This window comes from Lipophrys pholis (assembly GCF_963383615.2).
Source record: "Lipophrys pholis genome assembly, chromosome: 20".
NCBI classification, from domain to species: Eukaryota; Metazoa; Chordata; class Actinopteri; order Blenniiformes; family Blenniidae; genus Lipophrys; species Lipophrys pholis.
In genome coordinates, this window is record NC_137648.1 from 20,110,238 (window position 1) to 20,136,616 (window position 26,379).

A 26,379-nucleotide genomic window follows, 5' to 3' on the forward strand; every position below is an offset into this window, starting at 1 on the left:
TTATAGAAAGTGTATAAATCTTTCACGTATGCAAATCAAATTTTAACAACTTTAGAGAAGGGATATCCCCGAGTCCCCCCATTTGATTTGCGGTTCCTGGACCCGATGTTCAGATTGTATCATTTAAATGAGTAATTTTGCATCGAGATGAGTCAGCGCTACTCACAATAATACAAAGTACAGTTCTTTTTTTTTTTTGAGGGGGTTAAAAAAAACAAAAAAAAACAACAAAGGGCATTTAATTTGTAATTTACTCACTCGGGGGTCCTAAGCTGCTTAGCAGATTTACTCTTTTCTGCACCTGAGTCTGCCTTCAAAAATCACTGCAATATTTCACCCGAGTATTTAAAATGCGACACAGAATGGTCAGATCCATATCACTAAATTGAATTTGCGGATGATTCTTTGAGATGGAATGTGTTTTGAAAGCGGGCAGACCTGCAGTTGGGCATTTCCTGAGGCGGCACAAAAAAAGAAAGAAAGAAAGAAAGGAAGGGAGAAAGGGAGAAAGGGAACGCAGCGAGGCTTTGAAAAGCCGAGACTTTGTGTCTCTCCGTGTTTGAAACTGTTCTTTTCTGCTGAGGATGTGCTTACCGCTCCTTCGCCTTCCCACTGCTCACACTGTGCTCACTTTGCATTCTCTTTCTCTGTACGGCGTGCCATTAAGCCGACGTCAGGGAGCGCCGTGAAAATGCTCCGGAGCTTTAATCCCACAGAGGGGGGGTTAAAAGAATGGAAAAAAAAGAAGGAGCTGGGGATATAAAATGCATTTACAGTAGCTATCGATAGCTGACCGCTTCACCTGCTGCTGTTATTAAATAAAAAATGTGTTCACTTATTTGGATGCTTTATCAGCAGGTATTGTACATCTGTGCAGGGGTCAGAACCTCCAAAACTGGCACCTGAGCTTCACTTTAACATAGAGACGCACCAATGCCACTTTTCTAAAGGATGAGTACTATCCTTAAGCTACTTGCCGATACCGAGGACGGATACGAGTACCTACGTATTAAATGACATTAAAGGGGTCATATTATGCAAAATTCTCTTCCTAAAGTTTTTCTAACAGTACGAATCATCCCCATACCTGGAATGATGCCCCAGAAGTGAAGACAGTCTGTCCTCTCTCTCCCTGGCTTGTTTCAGTTTTTAAAAAGTGTGTTGCTCCAACCAGCCAATCAGAAATCAAACCCTATATAGCGTCATCGGGGGTTTAGACCAGTGTTGGGAAAGTTCAGTTTCTACACAAACTAGTTCCAAGTTCAGTTCACAAATTTTAAAATGAACTAGTTGCTGCTGGAATGGTCTTTTTGAATGAGGAATTATGAAAAACAAACAAAAAAAAACGGACAGTAGTCCTTAAGGTGCAAAGGAAAATATACTAGGCAGGTTCTACAAACAAATTAACACTTAAAATAGTAAAACCCTGAAGGAATGTTTTAGTTACTAGCACATACCTTGAAAGGCGAGCCGGGTTCAATGAGGTGTCTCAGGTTTGTTTTACAGAATTGCTTCTTGAAACCCAGCGGGCAAAGTTTACACAAAAAGGTAAGATCTTATCCACCTGGATCATCACTGACTTTTTCATAAAATTATTTTAAATACCAGGATTTCCGGACTATTGAGCGCACCGGAATATAAGCCGCAGCCGACAAATTTAAAAAGGAAAAAAAAAAAAAGAAATACGGAGTTACGTGATGCACCTGAACGCATCACCCGCGTATCAGCGGCATGAAGCTCGTTCACCCTTAACAAGCCGTGTCGTCCGCTGCAGAGTTCAAAGCATGTTAAAAAAAAAACGGCTTATCATCTGGACAGTACGGTAACCATACGAAGATGAAGTATTAATCGTGGAGGCAGAGTCTGAGGTAGTGCGGCTGTCTTCCGTTTGTTTTTGCCGCAATGCTTTGCATTTTGATGACGTATGCGGCGGTGCGACTCTTTGGTGGCTGTCCGTTAACGGTTTAGTTTCGACTGGAAGGCTCGGAAATCTGGCACCGCTCACATTAACGTTCATCAAGCAGAAATATGATAAGTTCAGTTCATGTTTGCTGAATGAACGTTCATTAAACTCGTTTAGGCACAACACTGGTTTAGACAATCCCTATTTGGGTAGGCAGCTCCACCCGGACACCTCTGTGGTCGACTGTGTGCTACCCCAATTTTTTAGTGACTGAACGCACCAACTACGCATGCGTCAGAACAACAACAACAGCAATGGACGCCTACTGAGCGCTTGTGTGAGGAGATCCGCCGGTATCCCCGTCTGGCAACCTTTATATTCTTTAAAGTTGAGATTCTACAGACGGCTCACAACTCCTGGAGTGAAATATCAAAAAGTTTAGGAAAGAAGGGGAACTCCGGCCACCAGAAGAGGAAATATTTTTGGGATCGTTCTGTTCTGACGTGAATCCTGAAATGTAGCATGAATGGAACCGCATGCGCAGTCAAAGCGGTCGCCCAAACCAGAAAGTATGGAAGAGCTTTCCCAGTCTACAGTACGCATGGCGCAGTACATATTACATCTAACTACACACTGCTTTATGCAAGCCAAGCTTGCTGCTAATGAGTGTCTCACTCACACTTTAATCAAGTTTAGCTTGTAGCATCCCTCGTGGCTCTGAAAGTCTTTAGCATGTAGCACGTAGCATGGCTCAGGGTTCTCGTGCTGAGCAGTTAAACTACTGAGCGACATCGGGATAGCTCTACGGGTCTAAATGTCTCTGGTGTTCTGGTGAATCTTTCTCCTCTTGATATTTTGACAACATCATTTACCGTCTTTATTATTATTATTATTATAGTCATTCTTATTAATATTAAAGAATCTCTGAACCGTGGACATGCCTCGTCTTCGACCCATAACGTCACATAATACTCGAGGGTTGTACCGAGGGGCTTTATGAGTACGAGTATCGGACCAGATACGGGTAACGGTGTCAAAGTGACCAGCGGTCGGCCAGCAGGAGATATTAGCTCCGAAATCGCCGTTGTGCGTCTCCCCGAGAAGGTTTCTGTGTCTCCACCAATGCATTTGATCAGCTTCTCCCACACTTGTCTGGCCCAATTTAAATGATGTGTGGAGTCGAGCGGGGTGGGGGGGGTGGGGGCATTTAAATGCAAGAGACGACACCATATTCGCCCCCGCATGTATGGGCTGTCTGACTCCTCTCGCTCACACTCCCACCACGGCGCCCTCGCTCGCTTCTCCACACTCTCTTTTTTGTCCCCCCCCCCACCACCACCACTCTGTGTTTTCCACTGGTTGTTACATTAGCATAATGCAGCCTTTGACTGCCAGCGGAGGAGAGCGTATCCGGCCCACACTTCCCTCAGTCATAGGGTGCCAGCAGCGGCTGTATCTACTGTTGAGGCATCCAGCGGCGGCTGCAGACCCTCCGTCCTTGCTCGCTCCTCACATATGGAACCGGCGTAGAGAGAATTATAATCAATGGGAAATAAAGGTACCCACGGTGATCTCGCAACAAGTAAAGAAAACAAATCCCACACGGTCCCGCTCATGTTTTTTTTTTTCCCGTCAAAGTGCTCGGGACACAACGGCCGCCCTCATTTGCATCGACTCGCTTCAACGTGTCACAGACTGCGAGGCATGCGAGGGCTGAACACCGACTGCCAGTCGGCTTGAAATTACAAGAGATTGTCTCAGTCAAGTGCAGCTTGGAGATACGGAGCATGAACGATTCCCTGTTTCGTCTTGCACTTCAAACGCTTCTCGCCCAGAAAGGTCACGTCTAAAAAAAATCGCCCACACACAGGAGGAACATGAATGCTTACCGTTCGATAGCTTTGAGTCGGGATGTGTATGTGTGTGTGGGGAGGGGGGGTCGTGAAATTGTCATATTACTCATGTTTTGGTTTTGTTTCAATGTGCTTTAATGCTCAAGAATTAAATCGTCTTAACAAAAATCATCAGCAAAGCTAAATCATCTTGACTGTTACTTTCATGAAACTTGTTCACTTTATCTGAGTTCTCGTTCTGTTGCTGTTGGAAGTCGTCAATGTTTCTTCATGGACCTTGAAAGCGATGAAGACATGAATGTTTCCTCATTTGTACAGACATCGCCTGTAGGGTTGGGAAATCGAAAACAGGTAAGTATTTGATCAGGTGTCAAGGGACAAGTGTCACGACTTTTTCCTCAGAAATGTTTGACAAAAGTCAAAAGAAAAAATGAAAATCCCAATGCATCGTGGTGCCAAACGTGTGCTTTTATAAGTCAAAGATAACCCTGCAGCTTTTAATTCCTTGGCTCCAACATGTTGTTTATTTAAAGAAATTCAAATTTTAATATGAGAAAATTGTGTCTTTGACTTTCTTTCTTTTTTTCTTTCTTCTTTCTTCGAGTGGTGGGAGTGGTATGGAAAAGCTGGATTCAGCGGGTGGTGGTCGTGCAACTTCACGGATGGCAACTGCCGTTGAAGCCAAGTGAAGAATAATAACAAGGGAAACAGTCATCAGGGATGAAAAAGCTGCTGATAAGAGAGAGTGGGAAACAGTCATCAGGGACGTCGAGAGTGGTGGGGAAACAATATGGATCGATGGAACCAGCAGATGGCGGTGATGCAACTTTCTGGATGCAAACTGCCGTTAAAAGAAGAAGATCAAACAAAAATGACGTGGCCCCCTGCTGTGCCTCAGTCGAGTCCCTTTTTAAGAGCTCACATATATTGTCTCTATTGTCAGTCATGATGGAAACTCTGTTTTGTTTTTCCAGATGCAGGTTCTTATAGTTGAGGCCACTGAAAAGAACAAAAAAAAAAAAGGTGCAGATTAAAATGACTATGCATTGTGTTCACATTGAAAGTCTTATTTTGACGGACTATCAACAATCCCTACCCTCTACCCAAACACCACCCCTGAGTCTGGTTCTGCAGATTTCTTCCTGTTAAAAGAAAGTTTGTGCAACTATTCAAATAAATGATCCATCAAAAAAGAAGCTGGTGTCAAATCACATGCATTGGAGGCTGCCTGGTATGTTTCTCAACTTGGTTAAAGACTGGCTTTAGGATTTAGACCAAAATATCAGGATGATTAAAAAAAAAGAAACATGCTTAAATAGAGGTCAAAAACACAAAAGCAACACATACCACTATTTTCTTTCAGCAAGTTCTTTACTGCTGCTTATTTAAGGACAAACCTGTCTGGACTTCTGGTGAAAAGACTGTAATCATCCCGCGATAACATCATTTTAGCATAAATAATTCCTCTTTAAGGCCACTCGCAGCTCCGAGACACCTGATTATACTTTAGTATACCAAATAAATAATCTTTCACAATGCTTGACGTACAGACTAAATTCTGTTTGAAGTCTTGGTTGAAGCTGCACAGTGGCTGCACTGAGTGAAACATTCAGTCCAAAGTTAACTTGTTTTTTTCATTACTGCACCATTAGATCAAATGGAAATATTAATATCGAGATGACGTGCACATCATTTTAAACTCTCCCACCCCAAAATTCAACCTGACACATTCGGTATCTGTGGACATTTTAAAGGATCTCAACTGGAATTCTGAATTTTCCTCATCTTGAATTCTTCGGAGTTTTTTGAAAAGTTTCGACAGAACGCGCCACACAAGTTGATGGAGCGGGTCCTGTTTGTGTGTTTTTGTGAGGCGGCAGTGAAAGCTGTCCAAAACAACATCAACATAACGTCATCATCTCTGCTCATTCTCAGTTTCCTCCCTGTCGGATCCGAAGTGTCTTCTCAAAAACACCATGAAAACTACTCCAAACGATGTAGTACATATGCCAGGCTGATAGGTGGCGCTGTAACGCTGACACAGAAGTACACCATAAATGCAGAAGAAGACACGGAACAATAAAAAATGGAGAAATCAACAAATCTGACACAGAGCCCTTGTATCAGGAGCTTCTGTAGCTCGATCTGCAGCATCGTTTTTTTCTTTTTTTTAAGTGACATTATTATCGGGTCGAGAGGCGGGGTCATGACGCCATCGTTTTCAGAAAAGCCGAGGCGGCGTTTTCCAATTTCTCCACTCTGGAACCCAATGCGGTTGCATGAAACGGCGTTGTTGTCTGGACGAGGTCACAGAGCACGGAAAGTGTTGTTTTCTTTGACTTGTGCAAATCTTATTTCAACAGCTGGCCAGCAGGCAGTACTCTGAGAACTTCTCATCCAGAAGGTTAGAAATCCAAAATCAACACCCTGAGTGGAACTTCTCAGAGGTTTCATGTGAAATCACAGAATTCTTGTGTTTACATGGCAGTATTTTGAAAACAATGTCTGTTCACACAACAGAAATTATGAAAACTATGTTTTTAGCATGTGGGACTACTTGAGGGCACTGTTGGTTGTTTTTATAATGAAACTACAACGTGACTTTGTAGACCTTCCCCAACACCGTATTTGTTTGCAGAACCGAGCATGTTGGCCATTAGCTCATATCGATGCTAACTTGTTTGGTCAGTTAGCAATATCAAGGTGTGAAACACTGAGCAGGGAGCGTCTCCATGGCAACAGCCGCTGATCTCCTTCATGAGGTGCCTCTCTCATCCGCTTTGTATGGGACATTTTTTCGCAGTTCTTTGGGTTTATTCATAAACGGTTAGCCGTTAACGTCCCAAAATCGAATCGATTGGTCCTTGGATGATGACAAATCATCCCTGAATTTTGGGCAATTTGGGTGAGTAGTTTTTGCAAAAAGTTGGTCAAAGACATACATACAAACCAATAAATAAATACACACAGTCGAAAACACAATTATCTCGGCCAACTTATTTGGTCGCTCAACTTTTATTGGCGAAGATAGCGACACACAAGCACACAGAGAACAATACTCTATCATAACAATGGGAGAACACGGACATTCCAGTGGACAAATGACCAAGTTGGGTTGTTATTACGGTGACTGCCAAAATAAATGTACCAAGTCCCAGGAGAATATGGACAGGGAGTCGTGACACCACAGAGGAAAACATTGTTCTGATTGTCCATCTACTGAGCATGTGCAGAACAACATGCCACTACAGACATGGTGCACATGCACACTGGCGGCATTTTGGCGAAAGGGAAACAAATTGTACCTTTAAAAACAATCGACTCCAATCAGATTCTGACCTGTGAAAAAAGATTGTCTCTTTGAAACTTAACCGTATCCAAGGAGCTCGTCTGATGACGGAAAACTAGCTCCCCACCTCTTCCTCCAAACCTTGGAAAGTTGATCCAGAACCAGAGCACATCCAATTCTGAGGCCACTAACAGTTTCAAGCTGCATCCCAGTAGCATGTGTCCAACAGAGAGACTGAGAAAAGCACTTTTCCGCCCTCAGGCTGCTGTGATGAAGAACCCCGTCCTTTGTAAAACCTTGGTCTTGTCTGCCACATTGTCCTTGGTACATTCCTCGCAGCACCCTGGAAAATTTGCATATTTGTTCCCAGATGTGTAAATTTAGTCGACTGTTCTGCCTTTTTCCAACGGCTCTCGTTTTACATTTTGAAGTAGTAAACGTACTTCCACGCACAGACAGTTTGACAACTTTTTCGTTCGTTATTGATTTGCGCGCCTCAACTCGTAATGTTTTGTTTTATTGTTATCCGAGAGAATGAATGTCGGTCTTTGCACTTAGCACTGAAAGTGCCGCCTTTGATTGATTGCAAGTTTCACTTGTGCTTTTAACTCGCAATCGTCGCTGCTTCATCGCGCACGTCTCGTTTCCGCCCAGTCGAAGGCACGTTTCTTCGACACGCCCGCGTTTTCACGCCGCTGATCTTGAAACGACACGGACAGCCACGAAAGCGTGAATGTGAGCAAAGTGCCGGGGTCACCGCGGCACCAAAGAGGAGAAGTGCTCCCCGGCGTCTCTCGGGCCGTTTAATCAATAGAGCATATATCCCAGAGAGAAGGGCATTTTCTGCCTGGCTAAGGTGGAAACCGCTCCAGAATTAACATGTTTTAAAGTCCTGAGAGGGACTTCAGCCGTGAGGTCAGCGTGGCTAACAAGATTACCACGCTTGACTTGAGCGGCAGCTGAGCAGCAATATTGTTGTGACATCCTGCATAAAAGATCTGACCACAATTTCACACAAGTCAAGGTGAACATCCCGAGCACACGGGAGCCGCAGCGAGCGAGAGTCTTTAGCAAAAAGCACTTAATGCAAACTGTTACGCTGCCGTGTCGGGAGAGAGAGGCCCGGCTGGCAACGCCATCCAATAAAATCTCCCAAGAATTCACATGTTTAGTAGAAAAACACTGCACAGTAATGCCTTTTACATCATTTTAAGGACTTTTGAAATGTTTTCTGCAAAGCCCTGTGAGAGCCTGATATGTAACAACGACCCGAATTATTAAATATATCATGTAGTAAAAGCAGAAATGTAATAACAATAATGTAACAAAAGTGCTGAGCCCAAAATGTAATTTAAAAAAAACAAACATGTAAAAACAAGTCAATATTGTAAAAAGATTTAACAAGAATTTAAATGTGATCTTAATATGTTTAATATTATACATTATTTTGTACTGATGAATGGAGAAAACAGAACAGAGGACTATAAAGGACTTGGGCAACAGCAATCATATATAAATAGCATACTCTATATATTGACGTATGTATGAAACAAATAGTCCAAAGACATAAATCATTGACTCAATTTATGATGTAAAAAAAGGATTAAACATGAAGGGGAAAACTATTTTGCCTGCCCAATTATGTAATATTACATTTTTTATCAGTTTTGGGCTCAGCGTCTTGTTACATTATTGACCAGTGACATTTTGGGTTTTATTACATTATATTTCATAACATAGATATCGGCCTCCAACGAGCCCAATTATTAATTTACAGCCATTTTTTTTTCATCATTAAAGTCATTTTTTACCATCAGTTTTTACTGAATATGTGACACTTTAGTAAAGAAAAAGAAAAAAATTACAACTTTCTCAACACATGTTCAAGTGGAAACGCAATACTTTCATTGGGTTTTGGGCATCGTGTTACACGACGGCGGCGCTCAGTGTCACAGAAAATGCAGCTTTTTGAAAACGGCTTCCAAGGTGAACGTTTTAGAAAACGTTCCGACCCTGTCGCCATATTCCCCTGGGACTTGGTAAGTTTTATTTTGACAGTCACCGTCATAACAATCCAACCTGGTCGTCTGTCCACTAGAATATCTTGTGTACTCTCATTGGAAATGTTTACAGCAGATTTTTCTCTGCCTAGATGTGTGTGTGTGTGGTTTCATTACAAAAACTACCAACGTTAACGTCGAAACGCTTTCAGAACATTTCTGTGTAAAAAGCAAAAAAAAACAAAAAAAACGGCACCTTCTGTGTATAATACTACAGTATATTTGAATTGTTGTTTGCCCTGTATAGGGGGCACAATTATGCAACAATGACAATGTAGGGGCACATTTTTACACGCTCAAGCATTAAAGCAATTAATTCCACCTGGATTTAATGAGTCCTCCCTTGTATTGCTTTTTGATTGTATTCCCCTTATATGTGGAAAGGGTAGAACTATAGAACGGAATATTATCATAGAGTCCAGCCTGAGGCGTGTTGAGCTGATCCGCCTGCCTGCCACACAATCTCAAGTGTTGTTTATTTTTTTATTTTTGAGGTTTTTTTTTTTTTAAATAGACCGAGAAATCAAATAATCTTCGCAAGTTGCTAATTGCAAACAGGAGTCGTGACCTCCACAGTTGTGATGATAGCCTGCGTATCTGGAGGCCAAAAATAATATTGCTTTGCTCATCCTGCAGCATGAAATGATAATCTCTGCAGTGCGTCGCTCCCTTTATCACCAGATGAAAGCAAATCATTAGCTTGTGCAACATGTTCTGTGATCACAGGAGCTTGTAATGACTTGGGGTAAAAGGGAAGACGGACTGAAAGGCGACGTGGAGCTTTTTGCCTTAAAGGCGCACCAACTGGGAACCAGCGGGCTGGGCTAATTGAAGTTGGGCTTTGTTCTGCATGGTGCCCACTGAAAAACAAACTTCACCAGTCGAGGGGAGTTACTTAAGTCGACGGAATGGTTCCCGAGAGCGCCGGCGCCAAGTTCAGCCGAAGTTGCCCCAGTCACAAGACGGTGTTTGTTCGGCGGAGTTCATTTATGGCGGGGTTTGACTGGACCAACGCTGGAGGTCCGGTGAAGAATGAAATCCTCCGTCCAAACGTTCCACAAAGCTAACAGTGCTCGCTAATGGCCGTGATGATTTAGAAACACAACTATATTTGATTTGTCTCCAAGTCCTGAAAAACATTCCCTGTTTACCATGTGTTTACTGTGATGAATTCTGCCTCCTCAATAATCCCCGGGTCTAGAATCACCAATTAGCCAAGCGCAGTTTGGCAGCGCGCGCCGCTTGTGTACAGAGCGCACAGAAGCCAGGGAAGGCGAAACTTTGACAGAAAAGAGGAGGGGTGGGGGGGAGTGGGGGGAGGACAACATGTTATTTACTCTGTCGACAGACCCAGAATTCTCGCCGCTCGCAGAACACACAGAGAGCAGGAGGCTTCGTCTGGCTGACAGCTGGCCTCCAAAACCCTCCGCCGCTCGCTTTCTCCTCCACAACTTTCCAGGAGCGAGCGGATGTGCCATTTGGCATGACAGCACAGGGACAGGATGTAGTGAAATCCTGCTCAGCGAATTTTATTTTTTATTTTTTATTTTTTTGAGGTTGGGGAATTACCTTCGGTGTACCAAAAAGCCCAAAGCGGCGGCTCCGATTATCACACTGCACCAAACCAGACCCAATCTGCCCTCAAAACTCGGGAGACAACAAATCCGATAGTCGCATGCCTAAGCAATCAACCTTTGTTCGCGCACATTAATTCAGTTTGGATTTTTTTCCGACTCATAGGTACCCATCAAACTCTAAGAAATAAAATTAAATAGAATAAATGTTGTACACTATTGTACGAATTAGCCAATAATGTCATCAAATACTGTAGCATCAATGATACAATATAAAGAATAATAGTTTTATAGTTGCAGTTATGAGAAATTTGCTCTTCAAAAATAAGCATAGTGGATGCCTCTGAAAACGCAACTTTTTGAAAATGGCTCCCGAGGCAGATTCTTTTGAAAAACGAAAAAAAAGAAAAAGAAAAATTTAAACATTTTGACTCTGTCTCCAGGGAAACGGGACAAAATGCAACTGTTTGAAAGTCGTCCGACTTGTCTCCGTGGAAACAGTTGAACTGCTACTTTTTGGAAACACTCCAGCTATGTCTCCATGGAAACAGGGCAAAATGCAACTTTTTGAAAACAGGGAAACGGACGCTGCAACAACCGACTTGCCTGAAGAGAAGAAAGCAAAACTACATCTTCTACAGCTACTCATGATATACTAAACACGTTGAAACATACACCTCAGCCATTTTTAAATTCAGTAGCAGCTTTTCACAATGAAAAGTCTTCTTGTATCCACCCGTGGCCAGCCCAGAGTGTAAACTGTGTGACTATCAGCCTCATATTGTCTGACGTTATCAGTGTTTCCTATTAATTACAAGCCCCGCAGCGGCTTCCACAGTCTAAATTGACCCGCTGCAGTTTCATAATAAATCGAAAATAACAAACGATGCTATGTCTCTTCCGGGTATAAGCGCGGTCATGAAGAAACTTTTGTTGCAACGTTCAATGACTTAATAGTGATGGAAAAAAAAACTGACTTGTTTTGACACTGGACTTGTTTCATAAGAACCTGTGTATACAACAATATTTCAAGTGAAATAAAAACTAAAACAAAAACAGTGTAGTTAGCATGCTGGACCAAGAGTTGTTGTTGTTGTTGTTGGTAATGAAACCACACACACGTACAGCAGAGAAGGATATCCTCGAAACATTAACGACGGGAGTACACAGATGTTCTAGCAGACAGACGACCAAGTCGGATTGTTATTACGGTGACTGTCAAAATAAAACTACCAGGTCCCAGCAGAATATGGATTGGGCGACACGATACGCCGAGCACTGTCGTGTAAACGGACCCCCACCCAAAACGAAACAAAAGTTTTCTATTTTTGCTTGAATTCGTTGTGTAAATGGAGTCTGAGGACACTAAACATTTGTTTAGACACAATTTAATATCAACCTCAAGACAGACTGTTTCCCCTCAGACAGATAAGCTCTTTCAATGTGTGCTCATATTTCCTGGCAACAGAGTGATGCCCACCAAATATCACAGGAAACGCAATTTATTTAGACTTCTTTCACACTGTTGTACTATCAGCTCTGCCTCCTCCCTGTTCTTCCTGGAAAATATCTCCGTTTTTATTGCCAGATGTGGAAGTGATGGACGGTTAATGCTGCTGGTTAAACTCTGATAAATGGAAATGAAGGAAGCCACAGAAACGGCGAGGATGGGAAGCGTCAGGAACAGAAAATGACAACTTCTCTCATCTCCTCTCTGCACAGGCGAAGGCGTTTCTGCAACACTGGGCGAAAACTTTTCTCCTCGCTGACGTTTTACTTTCTTCTGACTTTATCGGGGCTGCCATTACACGTCCTTTTGAAGTAACCAACATCATGTCATCTGTGTATTCTGGTCTGATGTGAAGTTTTCCCTCTTTGAGGCGGCCTGTTGCCGTGTTGGCTTTGTGCTGCGTGTCGTCTCCGAGCAAACACTGCAGAACCGCCGCTGTCGCAGCCAATCAGCCCCAGTCGGGTTACGAGCAAACAGAAATATTACAGACTCCGACTGAAATAAAATCAACTGAGAGTGAACTCTTTATAAGATGAGTCGGGTTTCTCTGTGCTCTCACTCCTTTATTACGGGGGGCGGGGGGGGGGGGGGGGGGGGGGGGGGGGGACTTCATGTTTTTTTGTTTCACAGGGTTTTGTTGGTTTTCTGTTCTCATGAAGTTGAGATTTGGACGGACCGGCCACCACCTCTTCTGTTGAAGGGCTCATGTTCTGCAAAATTCACTTTCTAAAGGTTTTCCAACAGTACTAATCATCCCCCATACCTGGAATGACGCCCCAGAAGTGAAGACAGTCTGTCCTCTCTCTCCCTGGCTTGTGTCAGTTTTTAAAAAGTGTGTTGCTCCAACCAGCCAATCAGAAATCAAACCCTACATAGTGTCATCGGGGGTTTAGCCAATCCCAATCGAGGTGGGCCCTCCCTTTGACTCCTCCCACAATTAGGCAGCTCTGCTCTGGCACATGGCACCACGAGAGGAAGTACTTCCTCCTCTTCCCAAGATGGGCATGTGTGGGTGGAGCCAGTCCAGCTCACGCAGACACAGCAGATTCTGAATGCAGCTCCTATGATCCAATATTGAAATGGAGGAAAATCAAGGAGAAGCTAGAAACTTTCAATACATTTTTGGACCAACGAGATAAATGTGAAAGTGTTGACAAGCTGATAATATGACGCCTTTGAAAGACTTACTCGTAGTTATCAAAGCTACTTCCCCTGCGTGCTGGACTGAACTAATTCAATGACTTTATTTCCTTTCAATTTGATTCCAGATCCACTGAAAACTGTCCTGAACTCTTGAGCGCCGACAGTTTGCGGCACTCGTCTCCACTCAATCGTTCACGGTTTGCATTCGATTTCATGTCGATGCTCTCCCACTGCAGACTTTAATCACAACACCCGCTCATGCAAATGCAGGCCCCTCCACGATCCATTTAATCATTTCAAAGGTTGAAAAGGTAAGCTTTCCACTCGTAAAACATCTAAACCACATTTGTGTTCGTTCTAAACTTAATGCTTGGCTTTTTAAAATCAAAAAATCAAAAGACTCCTCTCACGCAGACTATTTTTCTCTCCTCTCCTGTCGATGCATGAATGATCCCCGCCCAGGTTTATTCAGCCTCTGTAAGAGAACACAAATAAATGTGCATTGTGCCCCTCAAATATGCATAACGAAGCCCAGTAAAACTTGCGAGAAAGTCGCTCGGAGCTGAACGACTTGTCCCTCGTTTTTGCCGGTAACTCTCCATTCCCTCTGCTTGTGTGGCGGCACGGGTTGACATTTTACAAGGAATGGCGAGGCTTTCGATAGATTAACTTTGAAATAACACGATGTGTGCACCAAGCGGTCGGCTGGCTCATTCATTTCAATTTTTTTAATTTTTTTTACCTTTTTCCTCCAAGGACTGGACTGTTTTTCTACATTAATAAAGGACACGTTCATATTTGCTCCGACTGGAGGATAACAGACGGCCATATTTAATCAAGAGAGCAACACCGCGATCTGTTTGCTCATCTTGCCCGAGCAGAAGCAATTTGTCACACTTTGCAGGGGATAGGTCTCAGTCCGAGCTTCAAACAGAGACAATGAGAAGTCTGACCCGGGTCTCTTACTATTTCGCGGCGCCATTTTTATTTTTTATTTTTTTTTATGAAGCGGCGAGATCAAAAGGTGCAATCGCTCCACCGGCGGAGGTTCGTCCGCGCCGTGACAGTACAATCTATTCAAAGAAGATTTTGAAGTCTGAGCTTATGAAACGCGGGTATGAGATTCGGAAAGGGGTCGGGATCAGGACTTGTGCAGTCGATTGAGAAAAAAACGTTAAATGAAAAGAAAATGCCTTGTTACATATTACCGAGGCCTCAACGTGCGTTCCGCCATTTGGTAGCAGCCGTGTGAGTCATCGCTCTTTGTTCGCGGCGGTGAGAGGAGGCGTAATGGAGCATGTAAAGGAAGGAGTGTTTATTGGGTAGATTTGGAGGGAGAAGAGAAAAACCCAATTAAAATGGGTGAAGAAAACATTGGACTGCGCCTCGCGGCCGCACCGGGGACAGAACGGAACACAACAAAAGCACTGGACGCGTCGGGTCCAAAAGGTTAAGAGAAGAGAAATTAATACAACTCGTTGAATTAAAATAAGGCAAGTATTTTGGCTTAAATGAATACAGATAAGACATTTGTGAAGTAGGCCCTTATTTAAATATTCCTATTTAATAGGGATGTACTGATACCAGTATCGTGTTAGATACTGCACGTAGTACTCAACTTGCTCCCAAATACAACTTGAAAAGTGACACGTGACGTCATCCATCAGCAACAACCGCGGCAGGAACGTAAGAGAGCGCGAGCGTCCGTCTGTGGTTTGGAGATTCCTTAAAAAGAATGAAAACCATAAAAGTACGACGGGACTGTAAATGACTTTCTGGCAACACATCGAGTGGAGGAGAAATAAAGTTCGTACAACACCAGCAACTTCGTCACCAGAGATATTTGGAGCAACATTTGGGGTTTCCCAGTGGAAAAAAAGAAGCGAATGATAAAATCTTTATTGCGCACAGATCCATATGAAGCAAGAACATACAAGTACATGAAAAAAGTATAAGAATAAATAAAAAATAAAAAAAGAAGAAAGATACAGCATACTAAACTGTGCATATAAAAAGTAAAAAAAAAATTGAATAAAAAAGTATTTACTATGACTATTTTCTATCTACTGAACTTGAAATTTGGAAAAGTTTCATCTTGATTTCCCGACAATAACTGCTGCTGCTGCTGCCTCGGGTTGTTTGTGACGTGTTGCTCAGAGCCCGTTTACGTGACGTCTTCGAGCGAAAACGTAAAACGTTGGTTGGCATTTTGGTTTCCACCACAGTTTTGCTCGGAGCCACTGAAAATACAACCGTTTTTGAAATCGTTCCGACTTGGCGTCCATGCAAACGGGGGAAAACGCAACTTTTCGGAAACGCTTCTTCGTACGTGCACCACATTCAGAGAAAAGAGTTTTTTTGCTGCACATGTTCAGTAGAGACAATCAGAACAAAGTTTCCTCCTGTGTCATGAGGGTTAGTCAGCCCAGATTCTCCTCGGACTTGGTAGTTTTATTTTGACAGTCACTGTAATAACTACTAGAATGTCCGTGTTCTCCCATTGTTTATAGTGTATTGTTGTCTTCATGCGTGTGTGTGGGTGTGTGTGCTTTCATTGCAAAAACAAAAAAGAGCACCAACTAGTGGCCCCACGTGAAATCGTTTTCAGCTTCACTGCCATTATTGAGATTGTTTATTTTCGTCTTTCGCCTTTGTATTGAAGCTCTTGCGCCAGTGTTGCATCAGCAAAGAATTGTCTGTATTTTGCATTCATCACCACCAGCCACATTTTTTTTGTCAACAAAGATCAAATATAATTTGAGCTAAATTAGCAGCCGTGATTTTCAATCCGATGAGGCATGCCTGAACACAAAAACAAATTGCTCCATCAGAGGACAGTTTGCACATTTGTATCTTCAGTTTGAATTATGTGGTTTTACAATTGAAAACACAATACGACCGCTGTGAAGTAAAACACAGAACCTTTGTAAAATATGGATAAAAACACATGCAAACTATTTGAACCCTATATTTTATGAAGAGTCGCATGGAGACGGCACATCAAATACTGAAGCTGAGAATAAAATGTGGCTGTTTAGACTTCATTGTCAGCTCCATTTTTCACAAAACCTGAACAAGGGCATGTTCACCCCCGTGGAAAAATGTGCTTCTTCGCCAACATCAAGCTGGAAGTGATTGATTATTGAGGAGATTGTTTTTGAGCAGTTTTGTAAAAATGATTCTCGCTTTCCCCACAAAAGTTTGATGCGTCTTTTTAGATTTATTTTCTCTCCGAGTTTATATTATATCAATATATGTATGTACAGACACAAAGTCTAATTTAGTGCCTCAACGCTTTTACTGTGGAGGGAAGTTTAGAAATGTGAGTGTTGTGCAAAATAACTTCTCAACATTGGAGGCAGGCGAGGTTTTCTCCAAGACTGTTTTCACTGTTTCTGTGATTCTGTTATTACACTCTTGGGTCTCGTTTATCAGGTTTCAAGTGAAAATGCATACATTTTTGCGTTCACACAGCAGCGTTTTAAAAAAACGATGTCGTTTTACATAGAAATGGCAGGAACACTAAAATCAATATAGCACGCTGCGCCACTAGTGGGTGCTGTTGTTTGTTTTTGTAATGAAACCACACACAGAGAGAACAATCCGCTATAAACATTAACAACGGGAGAACACGGACATTCATGTGGACAGACCACCAAGTTGGATTGTTATGACGGTGACTGTCAAAATAAAAGTACCGACAGTCACGACACTCCGGAGGAAAACATTGTTCTCATTGTCCATCTACTGAGCATGTGCAGAACAACGATTTGCTCTGGTGTGCAACGGCAGCGTTTCCGAAAAGCAACGTTTTCCTTCGCGGAGATGGATTTGACTTGAAAAGTTTTCCTTGCATTTTGTTTCCATGAAGATGGTGTGAGAGCATTTTCAAAAAAGCTGCATTTCCATAGGGACGGGAATTTAAAATCGGTTCTTGCTGGAAACAGGAAGCATGGCGCCCCGGCGGCTCAAAGGGTTTTGGGTGTATTTCACGTGAAAGGACGACAACAGGTGCAACTTGAAAAGCGGCTATTTTATCAAGCACATCCTCTGCTGTCAATACTGCAGGTTTTTATTTCCAAACGAGAATCGATGAAGAAACGAATCGTTAAAAGCGAGAATTGAAAGTGGAATCGGAATCCTAAAAAAGCTTATCAATTCCCATACCTAGTTTTCAGCACCGTTGCAAAAAACAACCCCAAAAAAAAAAACAACGAAAGTTTAGCATTTTCACTTGAAGTCGTTGTCGTGTAAACGGGGCCCTAAACCACAGTCGTCAATCATTTCAGAACGACGACTCTTTTCCTCAGTCCTCTCTAACTTTCACACAAACCTCAAACATCTGAAAGTGCTTACGCAGGTGAAGCAGCCCAAAGCTATATAATCAATCATGTCCCCCTGGAAGTCGCACAACTGCTATTCAAGGTAATAACGGATCACTAAGTCGAAAAAATATTACGTAATACGTCTTATAGAGTCATTAAAATGCTATTTTACTTAGCAACCCGAGTCGCTGTAATACATAATGTACATAAATGACCGCCTGCTGACGGCCTAATTCAAATAAGCCCTGCAGCAGGACTCAGAGCAGGCAAATCAGAAAGATCCTCTTTGTACAGTGAGCAGGGGGACTTAATGCATCTTAATTATCTTGACTGCTTTAATGCTGAGCGTGTGTGTGTGTGTGTGTGTGTGTGTGTGTGTGTGTGTGTGTGTGTGTGTGTGAGATGTTCTGCAATGAACTTTCAATGGACTATATACAGTGTCTTTCAGTAACTGGTAACGTTTCACTGTGAACATGTATCTTTTGGCTGCGCCAGCCTCGAACCGTAACCTGCAGGGATTATTATTGGGGGGGGGGGGGGGGGGGGGGGGGGGGACCAAATGCTGGTATCAGTATTGAACTTAAACACTAATTAAACACTAAAGTTGGAGGGCGAAACTTTTGGGAAGGGTTATCCGCAGTGCGTCAGGCAGACGTGTGTGTTTACGCAGCATCGATTCGAAAGCGGGGGATACAGTTTATTCTGAAAATTTGTCCCGGGATCAAAGTACTTCATTATTCTCCGCAACGACTCTTCTTCGTCTTCTTCTCTTCGCGTCGTACAAATCTGTGGTCCTCCTGCCTCCCTGCATAATGAGTTCTGGGGATTTGCATCAGAGTTAAGTCTGACTTTTCACCCCTGGACCAAAGTGAAAAAAGTGTGTGTTAGTGTGTGTGTGTGTGTGTGTGTGTGTGTGTGTGTGTGTGTGTGTGTGTTGGCGCTATGGTGCCACTTCGAAGGTGTTTTGATGTGTGTTGATGCAGTTGCCTGTCAATATGCCAGCTACTATAATCCTTTAAAAAGATTAGGATTAATGGCTCCTGGGCCTCGCTGAATGCTGCACTTGGGAAGATGAATACACATGAATGAGTAAACATTAAAGTAATCAGTTAGTGATTGTTTTTCTTTTTTTTTTTTCTTTTTTAAAGCCTTGTGTTCAAGAGCAAGGGTCGCAAATTCAGTCCAGTTCCTTCTGAAGATTTCTCCAGCAGCAGATGCAGAAATTTTTCGTTGATTTGAAAATGAATGGATTTTTAAAAAAAAGAGAGAGAGAGAAAGAAAGACTGTGAAGTAACGCAGACGGAAAAGATTAGTCTGATATCAGATATTATCTCCTTCATCAAATCATGGGTTATTCTGCCCAGCGAGGCTAAAGTGGAAGCGGGAGTCCTCTGATGTGGGATTATTATTCCGGTCAGATCCGACACGGCTACTCGCCGACTGTGTTTACATGGATGGATTTGACTTTGAACTGAAGCCTTTCAAAGGGCAGCTCCAGAGATTTTATTTATTTATTTTTTAAAAACAGATTTCTCTCGTTCTTGAGCGTCAAGTATAAATATACTTCATGAAGTGTCTTGTTTCCATTGTGGCCGTCCGCACTTGGATCTTTTTTTGTCTGCAAAATGTCAAACGATGAATCCTGAAGAGGCTGGAGAAGACAGACTATGATTCAGCCCTTTTTTTTTTTTTTTTTTTTTTTTAACAGACATCAGGTTCAACTGTTTCTAACTGCAACAACAGAATGAAAAGGAATGAGTGGAGTATTACAGTTCTTAGAGGATTTATTTATTTACGTTTTCAAGGACAAGGACCAGTTTACAAGGTATTGACTTCAAGTGAAAACGGAAACCTTCCATTGTGTTTTGGGTGTCCCGTGCTCGGAGCCACTGAAAACACTTGGAAGGTTCCGAAAACGCTTGTGCTCCGTCGCCGTGTAACCGGATGAAAACAAGACTTTCTGGAAACGCTTGGGGCTCGTCTCCAAGCGGAATAGTGCTACTTTGCTCGCGCAGCGTGCCCGTAGTGAATAGTTCTACTGCGCGTGTGTGAGCGGATGGACGATAACCATGGTGGCCTCCAATATGGGACGAGTCTGTATTCTGTAACCTTTAATGGCATCCAGTCCGTCCTCTGTCCGTCTATAGTGAGTGCTTTTCTGCACGCATTGTGTGTGTGACTTCATTACAAAAAACAGCCAACAGTGCCAACCCGTGGCCTGGCATGCCAACGCCACCGCCAGCGTTCCTGCCGTTTCTGTGTGAACGTTTTCAAAATGTGGCTGTGTCAATGTGAAACTTTTCTGAATTGAAAACAAAAATGATGCATTTTTTTGAAACGTTGTCTTGCACTCGTATTTTTGTCAGTGAAGGATTCTCCTCTAAAGGGATTCAGGCTGACTCCACCATTTCTGCAAAGACGTTGAAGAGTCGTGCCTGGGGTGGAACTTTTCAACTGAAAAACCCAATTTTACATGGATATAATTTTTTGGAAAACTTTTTTTTTTTTTGAAAAGTTTACTTTAAAGAGCTTCTCTCTCTATAAAATGCTCCTTTAATCCCGACTCATGAACCAGAAGAACTATTCACCACGGCCGTCGAGTTGCGTGCGCAGCGGTGGCGTTTCAGAAGAGCTGCATTTTCAAAAAGTATTCAGTGACCTCGGACATCATGTAAAGAGACACCCAACGTCACGGTCTCATGTTGACGGCTTTGTTCTTCCTTGAAAGATACTGACTGCAGACCACTGAAGACTTGTAGTCTTGGATAAATTCGGACAGTTGTTGAAATGTCAAAGTATGGCTCACACAAATCCTTACATTTATTTATTTCCCTGATCTGCAGGGGTGGGTAGTATCACGTTACACCTTACTTCACCTCTTTGGCTAAATTGTACATGTGAGAGTAGTTTTAATACAACATCCAGTTATTTCCCGACTATCAAGCGCACCTGAATATAAGCCGCTCCCACCAAATTTAAAAAGAAGAAAGAAAAAATAAAAGTTCGGAGTTACGTGATGCACCTGAACGCATCACCCCGGCATGAAGCTTGTTAACACGTAAAAATCCAGAAATGAGAAAAAATCCATTGTTTAAGCCGCAGGGTTCAAAACGTGTGAAAAAAAGTAGCGGCTTATAGTCAGAAAATTACGGTACTCTTACTTGTACTCCATTGTACTGGGCTTCATGCCGCACGTTTTACTTTTGACTGAAATATATCAAAAATAATCGCTGAATTTTCCCGTGACGGAGAGGCTTCTGCCAAAGGCTCTGTCAGTTGACTCCACGTGACCAATCAAACGAAGCCAGACAGTCATGTGACAGCACACAAGCTTTCTGTCCGCGCGGCAGCAAACGCTCCGTTTGATCCCGTCCAAGGGTCGTCAGTTAACCGCACGTGGATTGGTTTGGACTGTGGGAGGAAACGCGAACACACATAGGAAACCCACTCACATAAGGAGTGAACACAGAGCGCGAGCCACTGCTCCACCGTGCCGCCAGGACAGAAACGTGTCCCGCAATGTTTTACAAAAGATTCGAAGGTGAAAAAATGAAAGGGGACGTTGTCAGGTCCTGAAATGTGGTTTGTTTCTGGAGGGCGACGCTGTCCTGTGGAGAGTAAACTACAACTGTAACAACAATATCATCAGCGAAGGTTCTGGCCCCCCCACAACACCCTCTGCTTCCTGAGAATCCAATCTCCTCCAGTGAAAACTGGTTCGACACTAAAAAGCTCTCAGTCGTGTGAAATTGTTCGCCTCAGCTGCCGAACCGACCCAAAAGAAAAGTACAGATGGGGGGGGAAAGAAGAGGCGATAGAGAAACAGCCAAACATGCAGCTTTTGTCTTTCAGTGCATCACGTCCCTCGTCTGATCTCCTCCACAATCGAGATTTTTTTTTAATCACCTAATTCAAGGAAACTGGACAAAACTGAACCTCGAATTGCAGAAAGAATTTTGCAGCTTTTCGAGAATCTAGAAGTGAAAAAGGAAACAAAACATCCCATTCAATGCAGTCCAGAAGCTCCGTCCACCTCAACCACTGCAATTACGCTAAGAACTATATTAACGTGTTTACACAAGTGCAGGGCTGTTAAATTACAACTATGATTGCTTTGTATTTGCAAGCAAACCAATAAGGCGTGGAAGGCGGAGCCAGCATTTGAGCGACTGTCAGAAGAGCTGCTGTTCTGAGTCGCGCTGGTCAAACAGTTAACAAGAGTTAACTTTTAGTAAACAATGACTTAGTGTTTTAACCATATTAGAATTACAGCATCAATGAGAGTCACAGTCGTAGATTAATAAGGCAATATTAACTTTAGTGCTTTCAAACGATCAACATTTTTAATCAGATTAATCGAGATAAAACTTTTCATTTTCATTTTTAATCTGTATTAATCACATTTCATTTTGCATGAGAAAACAGACTCAATAAACAAGTGCATATCTGTGTTTATTCAACACATTTAACGGTTCATTTTTTGTGTGTGTTTTCTCCATTGTCATTTTTATGGTTTCACTCATATAAGTCCATAACATAGAAACATAAAATACATTGAAACACACATTATATTAATTTCAAAAGGTACAGAAAATAGGTAAGAAAAAGGAAAAATACAAACAAAAAAATGCCAGGAATATTCATGACATTAGGTAAAATTGGTCATAGTGATAACTAATAAAAATTATTGAACAAAACAAAATTAGTATTTTTATTTACCACATTTAACAGTTCATTTGAACCAAAAAACAAACAAACATTTATCCACATTAATGTTCCCGTTACTCATTTTTTTCAGTCAGCTACAAGCTATCTTGTTGACGTTGTCCCGGAGAAGATACATCACTGGAGTTTCAGGCAAGAAAGAAGTTGCTGAATTTGTCCATGTTTTGGTTCCGGTACAGCGAGTTTGAAAATGGGCCTCATTTGCACACGTTGAATAAATCCAAAATGAGACACTCCTTATAATCTGAAGCTGACAAATTGATGTTTTGAAAATTGTGACGGCGTCTCTCTTCTTGTGCTTTTGCAGATCATAGCGTCGGTCCACGGCCTCTTTTACAGTTTAGGAGCAAGTATTGGAAAAATGGCCGCTGGAAATACTTGAGCACAAACACATCGGGCAGTTCCCTCACATCTGGGGCTGAGCGGTGAACACGAGAGCGATGAAAAGTGAAAAGCTTCCAGCAGCTCACTTCCAGCCCACATGATAAGAGAAGCATCGCGGTGAGGCAGAGGCCGACGACGGCCTGCGGCTAAAACCATCCACCTTCCTCCGGTATGCTAATTTTCTTGATAACACGTTGTTTTGCTATCGGAAACCTGAACTGGTGATTGTCCGATAGTTACCAGAGAAAGAGAGGTTTCAGATCAGGCCTGGTTTATAGTATCCGTGGGAGCTTCAGACCAGTAGACAGACATCTCCTCTCCTTCCTGCAGCTCAGCCTCTGGGACCGACCGTTAACAGCCTTGTGGTGAGACTCGTCCTGACAGCAGCATAAACTTGACTCTTCTCTTGTTACTCTTGACCCTCACCTGAGGGAATCTCGTCTCTTTAGGTGGTGAACACAGTGCAGTATTGAGCAGCTGTGTGTGTGTGTGTGTGTGTGTGTGTGTGTGTGTGTGTGTGTGTGCTGATTGCTGCTGAGTGGGCAGAGCACAGACAGGTCTAGTAGTGCTCGTTTGCAGTTTCAACACTTTGAGAGAGTCTGGAGATGATGCTACCTCCGTCCACGCCTCCGTCCATCCAGTTGGCCGAGGGCGTCGACTTGCGACCCCCAGCTCACGGGTTCAGTCCACGACTTCAACGCTCGGAGTTCCACGGTGACCCCAAATCAGTGGCGAGGGATCGCCATGCAGTGCAGCTGTCAAACGGCGGCGTGTGCGAGAACAAGCGATAGTGACTAACTAATTTAAAAAAAAGAAAAAACTAACTATGTAAAGCGCTCTGGAGACTGCAGAGAGAGTTTATTACCTTCACCAACCAAAGGTAGGGGGGACGGTTTTTGTTTTTGTCTGCATGTATTTATTTATTGGTTTATATGTATAAAATTTACCAACTTTTTATAAAAACTATTAACCTGAATTGCTTGAAATCTTCATCATCCGAGGAGCAATAGATTTTGGGATGTTAACGGCTAAACGTTTACAACTAAATCCCCCAAAAAACTGCGAAATAATGTCCCATACACTATCTCATGAGAGGCACCTCATGGAGGATTCAAAGATCAGCATCTGTTGCCACGGAGACGCACTGGGTGGCCCTGAGCTGTCTGTAAGCACACCGCTGACTCCCTGTCCCGCCTCTCTTCTCCACTCTCAGCCAGTCACAGGCCAACTCGCTCTTAACGGCGCGTTCAAGTATCACAAAAGAATTGGGAACCAACAGAACATCATTTGAAGTTAACACTGAGCGTGCGCTCTACTGTTCAACGTGTGATGCCTATTTATCGTTTTATACAGTCAGAAGTTGAGCGTTAATGTTTTGGGAAAAGTTGTTGGAGGAAAGTGCAGCACTCAGAAAAAAAGAAAATGTGCATCCACAGTTACAAACATGCAAACTCAGAATGGCCACGAGTCCCGACTTAAACCAGGCATAGTGTCACTGTGAAGAAAGAGTGCAAACCACTAACTAGTCCCATTGGGAGCATGTACACAAAAACCACATAAAAACGTGCGGGAAATTTATGAGTTATGATTTCTTCTAACGATTCGGGAAACCGTTTCCGAAAGAATTGGCAAAAATCTTTGACTAATTTGCTTATTTGTCAAAGTGGATGGGATTTTGATGAAAACAGGGAGCCGGTGCAAAAAAAAAAGAAAAAACCTTAAAACGTTAAAAAAAAAAAAAAAAATCTGTGAATAATTTGCTATAAATTTTGTTAACGATTCTGGGAACTTTTTATTGAAAAAAACAGCAAAAAAAAAAAAAAAAAAAAAAAAGCCTGTCAAAGCAGATGGGGTTTTGATCAAAAGGACAAAATGGAGGGGATAGTGGTCAGTGAGCGGCACAAAGAAAATTTTATTTGAAATTGTCATGAGAGCGTCACCTGCCTGGGTCACCAGCGCCAACCCGACCAAATATCATCACATAAACACAAACCTGATCAAATCACAAACAATTGACCAACATGCACTCTAAGGTCGTTGGTATTAGCCTGATGGAAGCCCACACACTCAACTTCTTTTGCGTCTTTTAGTCCCAAACTCTATTTTGGAATGTTTTCCTTCCCTCTCCTGGTTGGAGTTCTTTGGTAGATGAGACCATTACATTCGAAGCGACCGTCTTTGCGTCGGCACCCTTATCACCGAGGTCGCTCCCACCAGCCAATTCTGGATTCACCGCATCCCACCTCGCAGCTGTCTGGACCGACATGAAGCGGCTGGCTGTGTTGGAACAACATGTGACTGTGGGCTGCGCCGCCGCGTTACCTGAGGGCTTTTGCTGGATGTCTTCCCAGCCGCTCACCAATTACACGGTCCGACCTCGCTCCGCACCGTTATGAACTGGAATGAACCGCCGGCATGAATGAGTCAGCCCGCTTTACCTGCGAGGCCCGACGCACTCAGGCTCACACCGACGCTGTGCAACAGATCACCGGGCTTCACAACCTTGGGAGGGGGAGGGGGGGGGGGGGGGGGGGGTTTGGTCGGGGGTAGAGGCACGTATCCAGAGCAATACGCAAAGTTGTGGTGTAATGAGAACACCTGCTGTTCACTTTTGTTAACTTTAAATCGCGACGGCTGAACAAAGGTCCCGTAATAATGAACGCATTATGAAAGCGAGCGGCTCATTCTTTGTCTCAGATCCTTGCGCAACCTCCCCCAGCATCTGATTGTCCCCTCTCCAGAAACATCTTTTTGCATTTATAGGCGTCTTCGCTTTGAATTCCTGCCATACCATCGCTACTCTCTCCAGCTCCACGTTGCCATGGCAATTCAGCTCCACTGAGCTGTTGAAGGGTATATATATGTGTGCGTGTGTGTGTGTGTGTGTGTGTGTGTGTGTGTGTGTGCAGTTGTGCCACCACAGAAAGGACAAAAGCATGATTAGTGAAATCACTGAAGAGATAATCCTTCAAATGTTGCCAGTTTTTGTTCGCTCAGGTTCTTGGCTCCCTGATTCAATCACTCTGGGCAAAGTTATTTGTGGATGCAATGCAGGTGACTCACGATGCCAGATTAACGGAGACCCAGCGACCTCCTGCAGTCCCGCGGCAGTTGGGATTAACGCCTCGGCCTCTTTAAACAGAAGCATCTTTAAACTGGAGATTGTTGATGAATTTGCAGGAGTGTGAGGATGAGTCGGAACCTTTAAATGTCCACCTGAATCAATGTCGTCCCTCTACTGAGCGCGTTTGGGCTCATTGTTTTGGCGCTGGTGCATTCCGAAACACGTGGATGCATCCAATCTGATGAGAAGTTAACGTTTAATTCGGAAGCATCTTTATTTCTTGTACGGGAGATAAACATCACAGAGAGAACTTAAGCGCAGTTGTTAGTTTTTTTTGTCCATCGACTCGTGCATGTCCAGAACTACTGTAATTTCCGGACAATTGTGCACACCTGAATATAAGCCGCACCCACCAAATTTGAAAAGAAAGAAAATGATTTGTACATATATAGACCGCACTTTGGTTATAAGCTATAAGTGTGTTTATTAGTTATTTGCTACTTGTGATTCTAAGGATGAAGACTGGTCAGCAGGTCGGCGTTACGTGAC